The 11239-nt window shown below is 51.3% G+C and overlaps 1 pseudogene; it reads left to right on the forward strand.

Moving 5' to 3' along the window:
• Positions 1 to 3092: 3092 nt before the first annotated feature.
• LOC137954798 (NADH-ubiquinone oxidoreductase chain 4-like) lies at positions 3093 to 11217 on the forward strand (annotated as a pseudogene).
• The last annotated feature ends 22 nt before the right edge of the window (positions 11218 to 11239 follow it).

Genomic DNA, 11239 nt, shown 5'->3' on the forward strand with positions numbered 1-11239 from the left:
ATCGATCCATAAATGCTTGAGAAAACTGCTCCCAGGTCTTGAATTCTTGAGGCTCCAGTGCTGTGTACCAGTCCAAGGCGTCCCCCTTTACGCTGTGCTGGAATAATCTGATGAGGAGGGAAGTCAGGCTAATGCCTGCTAGCGTAGGATTCTTGAGTTTTGACTGCCTACTATTCCAAAAGGCTTGCGTGTGAATCATCTATATTTAGAGGTGCCGCTTTTCTTCCTCATAATCAGGCTCATCCCTTACCTATGGCTCTTGTGAACAACCCTGGGGATGGGGAAAGAAAAGAAGGGATAGCATGAACCATCGGAAGGGGACTACAACTATGGGAGGTGGAGCTAGGGAGAAAAAGAGGGAGAGATGATGCATCCAATCCAAATGAGAGATTTTGCGTATATATAATATATACAAGGATTGGCTCCGCCAAAGTAGTGCTTCATGAGCGAGGCGGCATCTCTTTTCGCCCTTATTTGTGTTTGTGCGTGCATCTTTCTTTCCTTTTAGCTTTCCGCTGGTTAAGAACCAACAAACAACCTTTGTTTTCGTGTAGTTCTGTTCTGCACAACTTGTACATTGTACAGGAAGGACTTGCCGCTAGCGCACTGCTGGGGCCCAAGTGCTTGCTGTCTGGAGAGATTCATTTTCTCGGATTCAATAATGTCTCCACTAGAGAAATTCACTTCTTTCACATGGCTACGTAACAAAGTCTTATGGGGTCTTATTCATGTTATCACATATTTGATCTTTCTGACTTTATTGAAGCTATACATCGTTGATGCATATGCATTCCATCTTCCTGAAGTGCCAGATTTCATAATGGAAGAAGCGGACGCCTCCGTCTGATTTAATGGATGTGAGTGAGAGTGAGCCGGATCCAGCCTTTGCTGGAGTTCCCGAGCGCGACCCTCAGCAACACTTTTCCTCGTTAGTTGATAACATAACTTCAATTATACTAAACCTCTTATCCTCCTCCTCGGGATATGATCGAGCGGAGGAGATGAAAGAATGTATAATGGAGATTATGGAATGGGGGCCCACCCTGCAGGATCCTCACCACCTTGGTGTGGAGGAGAATATCGAGGAGGCCTACTTCATCCTAACGACTCTTTTTCAAAAGGGCGAAGAGGCTCCTTTTTATAAAGAAGTCGTTAGTTTTATAAAGAATCCGGACTGAAGAAGGCCGGACTGTCGGTTCGTCGAAGGGCGGGGGTTTCCGAGCTCAATGATCCTCCACAAGACTCATTTTTTTAGCGATTCCACATTCATTAGTATCAATCACGGTGTTCAGCTGACTTGCACTGATAGACCCCTATTGTATTGGAATTAGGCGCCCCATCTTTTGACTGTTGTCAACTAATCTCTTCAATGTTCGATTCTACTCTATGTTAGAACATTTCTGTGAATGCTATTCCGATCTAAGTGGTCTTATTTCGTGTCCCGTGCTAGGAAGCATTACTCCTCTTTTCATTCCAAATTCAAGAATACGACCGATACGATTGATTGGTCTGTGCGCCTCTCTTATTACTTTTTTGTATCCCCCTGTTCCTCGGATACAATTCGATCCTTCTACGGCCAAATCTCAATTTGTGGAAAGCCTTAGATGGCTTCCTTATGAAAACATCAATTTGTATATGGGTATAGATGGTCTCTCTTTATTCTTCGTGATATTGACCACATTTCTGATCCCTATTTGCATTTCAGTGGGTTGGTCTGGTATGAGAAGTTATGGGAAAGAGTATATTACAGCATCTCTAATTCGTGAATTTCTAATGATCGCCGTGTCCTGCATGCTGGATCCTCTACTATTCTATGTTCTTCCCGAAAGCGTGCCAATCCCTATGTTGTGCGGAGCTGAGCATCTTCTATTCGCTAGGATAAAGCTTTTCCTCTGCAGGGGCCTTGTGCAGTAAACCCCCTACGGGCGGTCGTCCGTCGTCGTAAAGTAGTCCCCGCGAAGCTTTCGGGAAGAGGGGTAGTCTTGTGCGTAAGCATAGCATTTCTGGTCGAACCCGCCCAACCCAACTAAGAAGAACCGAACCTGACAGACACATCTTTTTGGGGGGAGGGTACTCCGAGTAGTGGGTACCTCGTAGGACCTCGACCCGCCTACTCGGGTCTTGTATGGATATGCAGGAAGGGGTGCTCCTAGGTGTGTGTAGGGGGTGTGTTTGTTCGCGAGAATTGATTCCTCGTCAAGTCAGTTTGGGGGGTGTGGACACACTTGCGCGAATTCGGGTAACGGCTACAAGGGAGAAAGAGAAAGGAAACTGTACCCGACCAGGGATGGACGTAAACTCGTAAGCTACCTTTGCTAGGGATAATCGTCCAGGTCTTATTGTGAAACAAAAAAGCCGCCCCGCCACAGCAGGCGGGTTGGTTCCTCTGTCGTAGCCGGGGAGCTCTTGGCGAGGAGACCGTAGGATAAGTTGCTAAAACAAACGGGAGGGGAGGATCGACCCGTTCAGTAGAATTCCGAAGAAAGACTGTTGGCTTCAAAAAGTGCCCCTCTTACTACTTTGGGCTTGTGCGCTAGTATGGCTTAGAGTGCCCGGCGGCTTGTGCGCTAGAGAGCGAGCTGGGGCTTGCTGGGTTCGAGAATAGAAAGAATAGGGCTTGGTCCTGTCCTTAAGATTCAGATAAGAAAAGGGTCGGGTCCCTTTATGCCTCCGTACAAGTGCAGCGTACAAGTTCCGGCCTTTTTGATTGGGAAAGATCAAACCAATTTGAACCGCTCACATCACAGTAGTAGTAGCGTAAAGGCCGTCAGTAGGGGGGCGGCCATAAAGGCAATGACTTTCACATCTCTCTCTCTCTATCTATAGATATCTAGAGAGAGAGAGAGATCTGCTGCGTGAGCAACCCGACTGTGCGTTACATGTGCTCTACAGGCCGCACTCCATCTTTCTTCCCAACGAGCCCATTTTTCTGGATTTTGAAGACGGGCTAAGCGCACACGCCCCTTATAGCAAGAGTAGCCCCCCTTTACACAAGAGAGCGAGAAGCGCAAAGTAGCAATTGGTGCTTCTCGCTCTATTGCTACTTTGGGCTACGCACCTTTACGCAAGAGGGGAACTTTATTGCGAAAGGCATGGTTTTCTACGGTCGGGCCCCCCTCCCACTAGTCCGGCTAGCTAGTGAGCGGTTCTTTCGGGCGGGAAAGAGGCCGGGCCGTACGGGCGGGCATCTCCCGCAACGCAAGCTGCATAGTTCGCCACCACCCGAGAAGCAAAAGATTCGAGAGTAAAGGCAGAAAAGACATGCATAGATAGTGGTCTAATGACAAGGGCCGACGACGGAAGCTCGGGACGGAGCCGTATGATGCGGAAGTCTCACGTACGGTTCCCTGAGAAGGGAGTGGCTACCTACTGGAGCTTCGACCAACCACCACCGGTCAATTCCGCTTTGGGGCCGCCCCTTACTCTACCATTATTATAGGGGTATGGGGTTCGAGACAAAGAAAGATCAAGGCAGCATATCAGTTTTTCCTATATACTTCACTTGGATCTGTTTTTATGCTATTAGCTATTCCGTTGATTCTTCTCCAAACAGGAACCACCGATTTACAAATCTTATTAACCACAGAATTTAGTGAGCGGCGCCAAATCTTTCTATGGATTGCTTCTTTCGCTTCTTTCTCCGTCAAAGTGCCTATGGTACCAGTTCATATTTGGTCACCCGAAGCTCATGTAGAGGCACCTACGGCAGGATCCGTCATCTTGGCAGGAATTCCTTTAAAATTGGGAACCCACGGGTTTTTAAGATTTTCAATACCCATGTTTCCCGAAGCGACACTTCGTTCCACTCCTTTCATTTATACTCCAAGCGCGATTGCTATAATATATACTCCCTCGACCACTTCAAGACAGATCGATCTTAAGAAGATCATTGCCCACTCCCCAGTAGCCCATATGAATCTGGTGACTATGGGTATGTCTAGTCGGGCGGCGGCCGTTAGGTCACCTATTTTGAGTTATGGACACACAAGGCCAAAACATGTGTGCCGGGCGTGCGACCCATCAACCTACTAGCAATGGGGGAGAAAACATAGCATGTCGCAACAAAAGCTTGATTCGAGGCGTCAGCAAAACACAGCCGTCTGTTCCAAAAACTAAACCCCCTTAGCGCCCCGGGACGGGAGTGAGGGACGGTCCTACGCGCAGGCAGCTGCAGAGGCAGCCTGCCTATAAAGCGCCTTATAACAATAGGGCCCAATAGGGCAAGCGCCTAAGCGCCTATTGCGACTTTGGGCGTGTGCTAGCCTAGCGCACAAGCCGCCGGGCACTCTAAGCCAACGAAGTCTGCGGCTTGAAGCGCCTATCGCTACAAGGGCGTTTCAAAAAGTGCCCCTCTTACTACTTAGGGCTTGTGCGCTAGACGAGGTCAGAATCTAATCTTTCTGTTGGCTTTCCAATTCATTCGTGAATAAGAAAGAAAGGGCTAGAAGCGAGCGCTTCTAGCTGCTTCGCCTGCTTCTTATTATGGCGTGGCGGAAATGAACGAAAAGCGAGATGAACGTGCTATTTTCAAATCGATTGATAGATGGCCTGATCTGTTCTGATAGATCGAAAGAGTAGGAATGGATAGAGAGGGAATCTATCAATAATAAGGGGAAAGATACTCAATAGATCAATAGATCGAAAGAGGATATCGCACTATTATGGATCCATCAGAAAGAAGATATGTATCTGATGGAGTCTACATCGTACGTAGAGCGCCCAAGCGCTTTTTGGGCCAGCTCCGTTCTCTTATCCATCGGTCCAATGCACAGGGCTCATCTCATGGAGGGAAAAGCAAAAATGTAGTTGTGTTGTTGTTGTTCGCCGCCTCGACGCATTCCCTTATCTCCCCGGCATCGTCCCACACAGAAAGAAAGAGTGCTCCGCCCCGGCCCGACCTGTAGGTCCGCTAACGTAAAGCGAGGAGTTGAGCCTGAACTGGCGAACCAAAGTCACTTTCGGAACCATACTTCCTACAGCTAACACGTGTCCAGTCCAGCGGGAACGCGCAGCGCAAACGAACGTGAGCTGCTATACCGAATCCCCCGCTGGCCATCGGGGACCGAGTGGTAAGGCCATGATCCGCAGGGGAACGGATCACTCATTCTTCCATTGGGGACAGGTGCACGAACGACAACTCCAAACGTCACACATCCGCCGCCTACCTACCGTATAGGTGGCACCAGCGAGATCCAGCTAAGGTAAGGAACTTCGTGTCGCGGCTGCTCCACTCCTCTGCGGTCTCTTGAACTGAACTTCGTTGCCTTCCCGCGCGCGAAGCGAATGGGCGCTGTGCCGTGGGTCAGTTTCGGGGCGGGGGGCGGAGAGAGACCAGAAGAATGAATCATTTGGATCGACGAGCCATTTCGTGAATCAATGGAATGTCTGTCTATCCATGAACATCTATTCTATCTGTAAGGGGATCTCTCTATCCATAATGAAGTCTTATATGGCATGATATGATCGCCTAGCCGTAGCCGCATATCAGCTGCGCTCAATATGCGGGATTTCTGTTGGATCAGATCTTTCGCTTTGACGGAAGCTTTTGGACCTAGCGAAAAGGACTCGGCGCCTTCGCGCAAGCAAGCGCGAGAGAAGCAAGCAAAGTAGAAGCTTTGCCAGAAGCAAGACGAGGAAGCGGAGCTGTCGTAGAAGCGGTAGCTTCCCCCGACCGACTACAATACAACAGTCGCGACCTACTTTGATTCAAGAAAAAAGGCCTTTTTTCTTGCTTTGCCCTATAGGGTACGCTCTGCTCGCCCTACTTTGATTCAAAAGAAAGGCGAACAGGGTTGGTTTGGCAACAAGCAGACGGCTCTCTATCATAGTTGCAAGGGGGCTGTTCGCCTTAACTACTTAAGTACCAAAGGCTGCTTTCGGTTTCATAAGGGGGGCTGTTGACTACAAGCTATCAGCGCTGTCTTAGATTGAATGGCAATAAGATAAGTCGACGTTCAATCTCTAAGGCGGGTTTCCGCTGAGAACGGAATAGTGTTCGTGTCCAAAGGTGAACAAAGCCTAGCTTATAGAGTTCGCTGCTTTTCCCAGGCCTACGAAGGGCTTATACTGCTCGCCTTTGTTTGATATGTTCATTCAGTACCAATACAAACTACAACTACACCAAAGCCCCAGGGCCACTATAGAAGCTAGAAGTAGCCTATAGTAGTAGTAGAGTAGTCGGCCTAACCAAAGCGTCACGACATAATCAAAAGGTTACCCTTCAGAATCTTAAGTAGGGGGCTTATCCCGCCCGCCTACCAATCAAAGAGGCTGAGAGTAAGCGTAAGCTCACCCGGAAGCTCGAAGAGCTTTCTCCGCCGGAGAGAGTGGAGAAGGGGAGAAGCGACTCGTCGTAGAAGCTTCGCTTCCGGGACGAAGCCAAGCCTAAAACCTAAAAGATCGACTTGGCGCAGGAGGCCAAGCATTCTGGGCTGGAAGGAGGCAAGCAAATGAAGGGAGGCATTACGGGCCGACTACAATAAGCAAAGCTTCGTAGACTCGACAAGTCGCTTATAGAATGCCGACTACTAAGTGAAGTTCAGTAAGGGGGGGGGAGCTGCAGAGGCCGCGGGCGTGTGCTGCAAGTGCCCCCCTCTTGCTATTTTGGGCCTTTAGGCACCTTATAGCAATAGTGGCACCCGCGCTTCGCTCGCTGGCGTGAGCGCTGGCTGTGCGAAGCCGACCACTACATAAGCCGCTGGCGGAGAAAGCTCTTCGAGCTTCCCTTCATTCGCTTCGCGGGAGCCGCACAGCACATAGCTGGAAGTCAGAGGGCCCGTACTACCTGCCTAAGCCTTCGCTCCGAGGGACCGTAGAATGGAAAGCGCCTTCTAAACTACTCGGCAGAAGGGAAGGGGCCTATGTATTTGCATGACCCCTGCAGATTTGACCCTACCTACACCCGGAGCCAATCCCCTAGCGGTCCTGCCACCACGCCGCAGAACGGGAGCTCGTGTGGAACCTTGGATTTCTGGCGTAACAGCGGTGGAACGTCAAAAAAAAGATGACGGCCGCGCGGGCCTACGGTACGGGGAATTCGGCCAAAATATGGACACCCGAAGGGCCCGGCACGCACAATCCTATCCTATCCGAGTCCGAGTTTACCCCGTCATTGCACTTCGGACAGCTTTGATCCAGCCCCGCATCATAAGGAGCACCCCCCTTTCGAGAGGTACCCAAATGGTACGGTACATAGGAGCTTGGTCTTTCTCAACGTGGTGTATAGCACGAAAAACCATTCGATACAAGATAGGGCCGTTCACATGAAAGAAGAGAATCAATCCTTTCTTCTTTTCTTTCTCTTTCTCGAGGGGGGAAAGAGAAGTAGGGTATTATGGAGGGAGGGGGACATTCGGGCGCATTTCTCAAAATCCTCCACTGCATCCAGGATCACAAGTGGAATGCTAAGCAAGGGTGGGGAGGCAGCGAGCTCCGCTGGAACAGAAAGCAGCAAGCAGCTGGGATGCGCGCGCTAGTCCTATTAGTATAGTAAGGCGCGCAGTTATGTAGTTTTAGCGCACACGCCCAAAGTTGCAATAGAGCGAGAAGCCTGCCTATAAAGCGCCTTTACACAATAGGGCCCAAGAGGGCTGAAGCACCTATTGCTATTGTAGGCTTGGGGGCTTGTGCGATAGAAGTGCGCGAAGCGGAGCGCGGATGCGCTCGCTCACTGGCTGCTATAAGCGCTAGCGCGCGTACTCTTCTGTGGAGTCGCACGGAACGAGCCTTGTCTTCCCTCCAACGACTAGCTCCCCTTTCTTGTTCCGGTCCGACAACGAGGACGCTGCCCTTCTCCTGTCGTGGAAGGACTTCAGCCTGTGGTGTGGTCCAACCCATGGGCGGAGTCGCCCTCATCCCCCCCCCCATTGCTCAGTGCTCCCTGCTGCTTCGCTGGGCTTTACCCGTCCCCGGCGTGGACGCGGGCTTCTATAAGAGAATGATAAGCTCTCTTAACAAGAAAACGCGAACCGCGCGGAGCCCACCCGAGTTCGTTTTCTGCCGCCACTGGCCGGCCGCTGGGGAAACACTGCCCGGCCCCCTCTCGGGAAACGGGGGTGGGGGTCCAACAAGCACTTGCTGCAGAGGGGGGCCCACAAGCACCCGGCCCGCCCCTTCTAGCGCACAAGCCCGCGGGCACTCTAAGTAAAGCCGACCTCTTTTTCGCCAGTGCTGACGCTGTGCGCGCGTAGATAAGGAAAGCAAAATCCCAGTGGGGGGGAAGGGGGGCCGGTGCCTTTCTTTTACGGCCTAAACTCCTATTTGTCAGCCGTGGGGAACTACTGATCGGTCGGGGGGAGGGGAAAGCGTGGGCCTACCTATCCCGATAGGACCCCCATAAAGGAACGGGAGCAGTTGAGAGGTTCCATATTGCCGAGCCGAAGGGCAGCACTTCTGTACGTGATCGTAGTATGTCACGTCGTCTCGTCCCCGCTGCATCGAAGAGTACCTATGCACTATGTTCCGGTTCACTGATAAGGAAGATAGAGTTGGGGTGGGGGTCTACGATGTGATACTCAAGTATGACCCGGGGAGATACATGCTAACTATGGGTAGGAAGCAGGAACCATTCTGTCAAAAATGTCGAGGGGTTACAGATCTCTTATACAACCATCGATCCGACAGAGCGGAACGACCAGAAAAAGAAGTGGAGTTAGAAAGCCGTATGATAGGTGGTAACTATCTTGTACGGTTCGGGGGGTAATCGGCGTACTCCGATCAGTGGGGGGGGAATATTTGGCTCTATCGAACATACAGGGAATTGGAGGTAGCATTCCACCGATGTCAAGTCATGGACCGGTTCCTTCAGCCCTTTTTCTATGTGTTGGTGTTCTATATGACCGACATCAGACTCGACTTGCTAGATATTACGGAGGTTTAGTGAGCACCATGCCGAATCTCCCTACCATTTCCTTCTCTTCCACTTTGGCCAATATGAGTTCACCTGGTACTAGCAGCTTTATCGGGGAATTTCCCATCTTAGTAGGAGCTTTCCAAAGAAATAGCTTAGTAGCCACATTAGCAGCGCTTGGGATGATTTTAGGCGCGGCGTATTCCCTTTGGCTATATAATCGTGCGGTTTCTGGAAATTTCAAACTCCTCCATAAATTCTCCGATCCAAATGGCAGAGAAGTTTCCATATTTCTACCTTTTCTTGTTGGAGGGGCGACCGTCCGTTGAACTACCAAAGAAAAAAGGGTAAACCAATGTGATCATGACATTGTAGGTGCTTGCGATGGGACGGATGCGACTTCCCTCATAAGTAATGGGTGGCATAGCCCGTTGCGGAAGTCCCCCCCTTTTTTTGATCCATTTCTTTAGGGAGCTTCAAAAGAAGGCCCCAAAGAAAGCGCACAAGCCCTAAGGCTCAGGCCCCCAAGCCATAAAGGCGCACAAGCCTTAGGGCACTTGACGCCCCTGCTGTTGCTGCAGCGCACACGCCCGCTTCTAGCGCACAAGCCCCTATTACGTAAAGGTGCTCCGCCCCTTTACGCAATAGAGCCGTAGGCGCCTATTACTACTTTGGGCTTGTGCGCTAGATGCAGCAGCGAGCGCATCCGCGCTCCGCTCACTGGGTGGGACCGAGAGAAAGAAAGAAAGGGGGGGCGACCATGCATGGCACTTCTCGACCGTGTCTCCGAGGGACAGTTGAACGAGCGACTCATGAATGCTGCCGGGTCGGACGAGCCAATAACTCGAACGCGTTCGGTCAGTTTTTTGAGCAAGAATCACAGCGTTACCTTACCTTCACCATGATACGGACTCCAAGTTCTTATGGCAGAGCACGAGGAGTTTCCAACTTCAATATGATGATGGGAATGGAAACCAGAAGCACGACTGGGGTCTTCGTGGTCCGAGATAATACTAACATCAGTAACAGTAACGTAAGCATGAGAGTTTTTGGTAGTACCGGTGAACCAGATGGCCGCGGCGAGGGAATCTGGGACGGAGGACTCGTAGTATCTCTCTAGATCTGGCAAAAGCGAAAGACCCCCTAACGTAATTCGAATGGGGGCTGACCGCTGAGCCCACTCTGGCCTCGCTGGGCGGGCCCCAGTGGGTGCGAGCTGGAGCTGCCATAGCTTATGGCTAGAGCAATGGGAGGGGGCCCCAGCAGAGAGAACAGTAAGGATAACGAGCGCGGAGCCCGCTTGGCGGGCGGCAGGAGCAGCGGGCAAGTGCTTGGTAGGCCAACAGCCCAGTGAACCGGGCGGGGCACAAGCCGCAAGTACGAGAAATTGGCCCCGCTCCGCTTTATTAAAAGCAAGGACCGCGGAAGGAGGTCGAACCAAGGACCTATGGAAGTCGGGGCTCGTCCCCGGTCAATATTGGATCAAACTATAGGGGGCCGTAGCACTGACCTCTTTTTTTATTGATTCAATACTATAGGGGAAAAGATCGTACTCTTCCCTACCGAGACAACGGACACTCTCAACGGATCCTCCACGCGCAGGGCATACCTCTTCCGTGCGTCTTTCTCGTGGCGGGAACAGAACAACAGGGAAAGACCCGGCCGACCTGCCCAGGGCTCGAGGGCGAGCCATACGAGAGTGAGTCGAAAGGCTTCCGTTTCCGTTCTTGGTTTGGGCCCCTCTCGATCTTCTTCGTATAAGGGAAGGGGGAAGGAGTCTAAATCAATGGACATTAATGAACCATCATTGATGGACGTTGCACATGACACGATCAATTCGACTCAAGGTCCGGCGCTAATAGAAGTTGCTTACTCTCCTAGTAGCGAAGGAAAAAGGCAGGGCTTTTTTCGTAGTAATAGTGGGCGGGTCTCATGAGATCTATGCCGGCCGCCGGAATCAAACGAAGGTCGAAGGACCATTCGATTCATTAAGGGGCATAGATCTAGGCCTCTTTGTTCGGTCAATCACCAAAGGCGGGGGGAACCACTATGGACGAGACCTCCCGGCCTCGATTCTTTTGCATAGTCCGGGGGCCGGCCTTTCAGAGCAGCGGGGCATAGCGGCGCCCTCGCCTGGCGCCATTCCCGGACCTAGCAGCAGACGGGCGGGCCGGGCCTGAATTCAGAGACCAGACTCTTCTTTGCTTGAGCTGCTCCCACGCACGCAGACCGGAAGATCTCTGTCTGGACAAGTACGTAGAGATCTTCGTGGGACCGGGGAGGGAGTCTCAATCGATCTTTTCTAGGATTCCTTATCACGTCACGCACGGAGATCTTTCCATTGATAGATAAGAGGGCTCCCCCCTTGAACAGACTCTTAAAGGTTAGGTT

Source organism: Aristolochia californica, unplaced genomic scaffold (genome assembly GCF_029961685.1).
Source record: "Aristolochia californica isolate CCGP_79_NKW_82.1479 unplaced genomic scaffold, dmAriCali1.0.hap1 SCAF_197, whole genome shotgun sequence".
Lineage (NCBI taxonomy): Eukaryota > Viridiplantae > Streptophyta > Magnoliopsida > Piperales > Aristolochiaceae > Aristolochia > Aristolochia californica.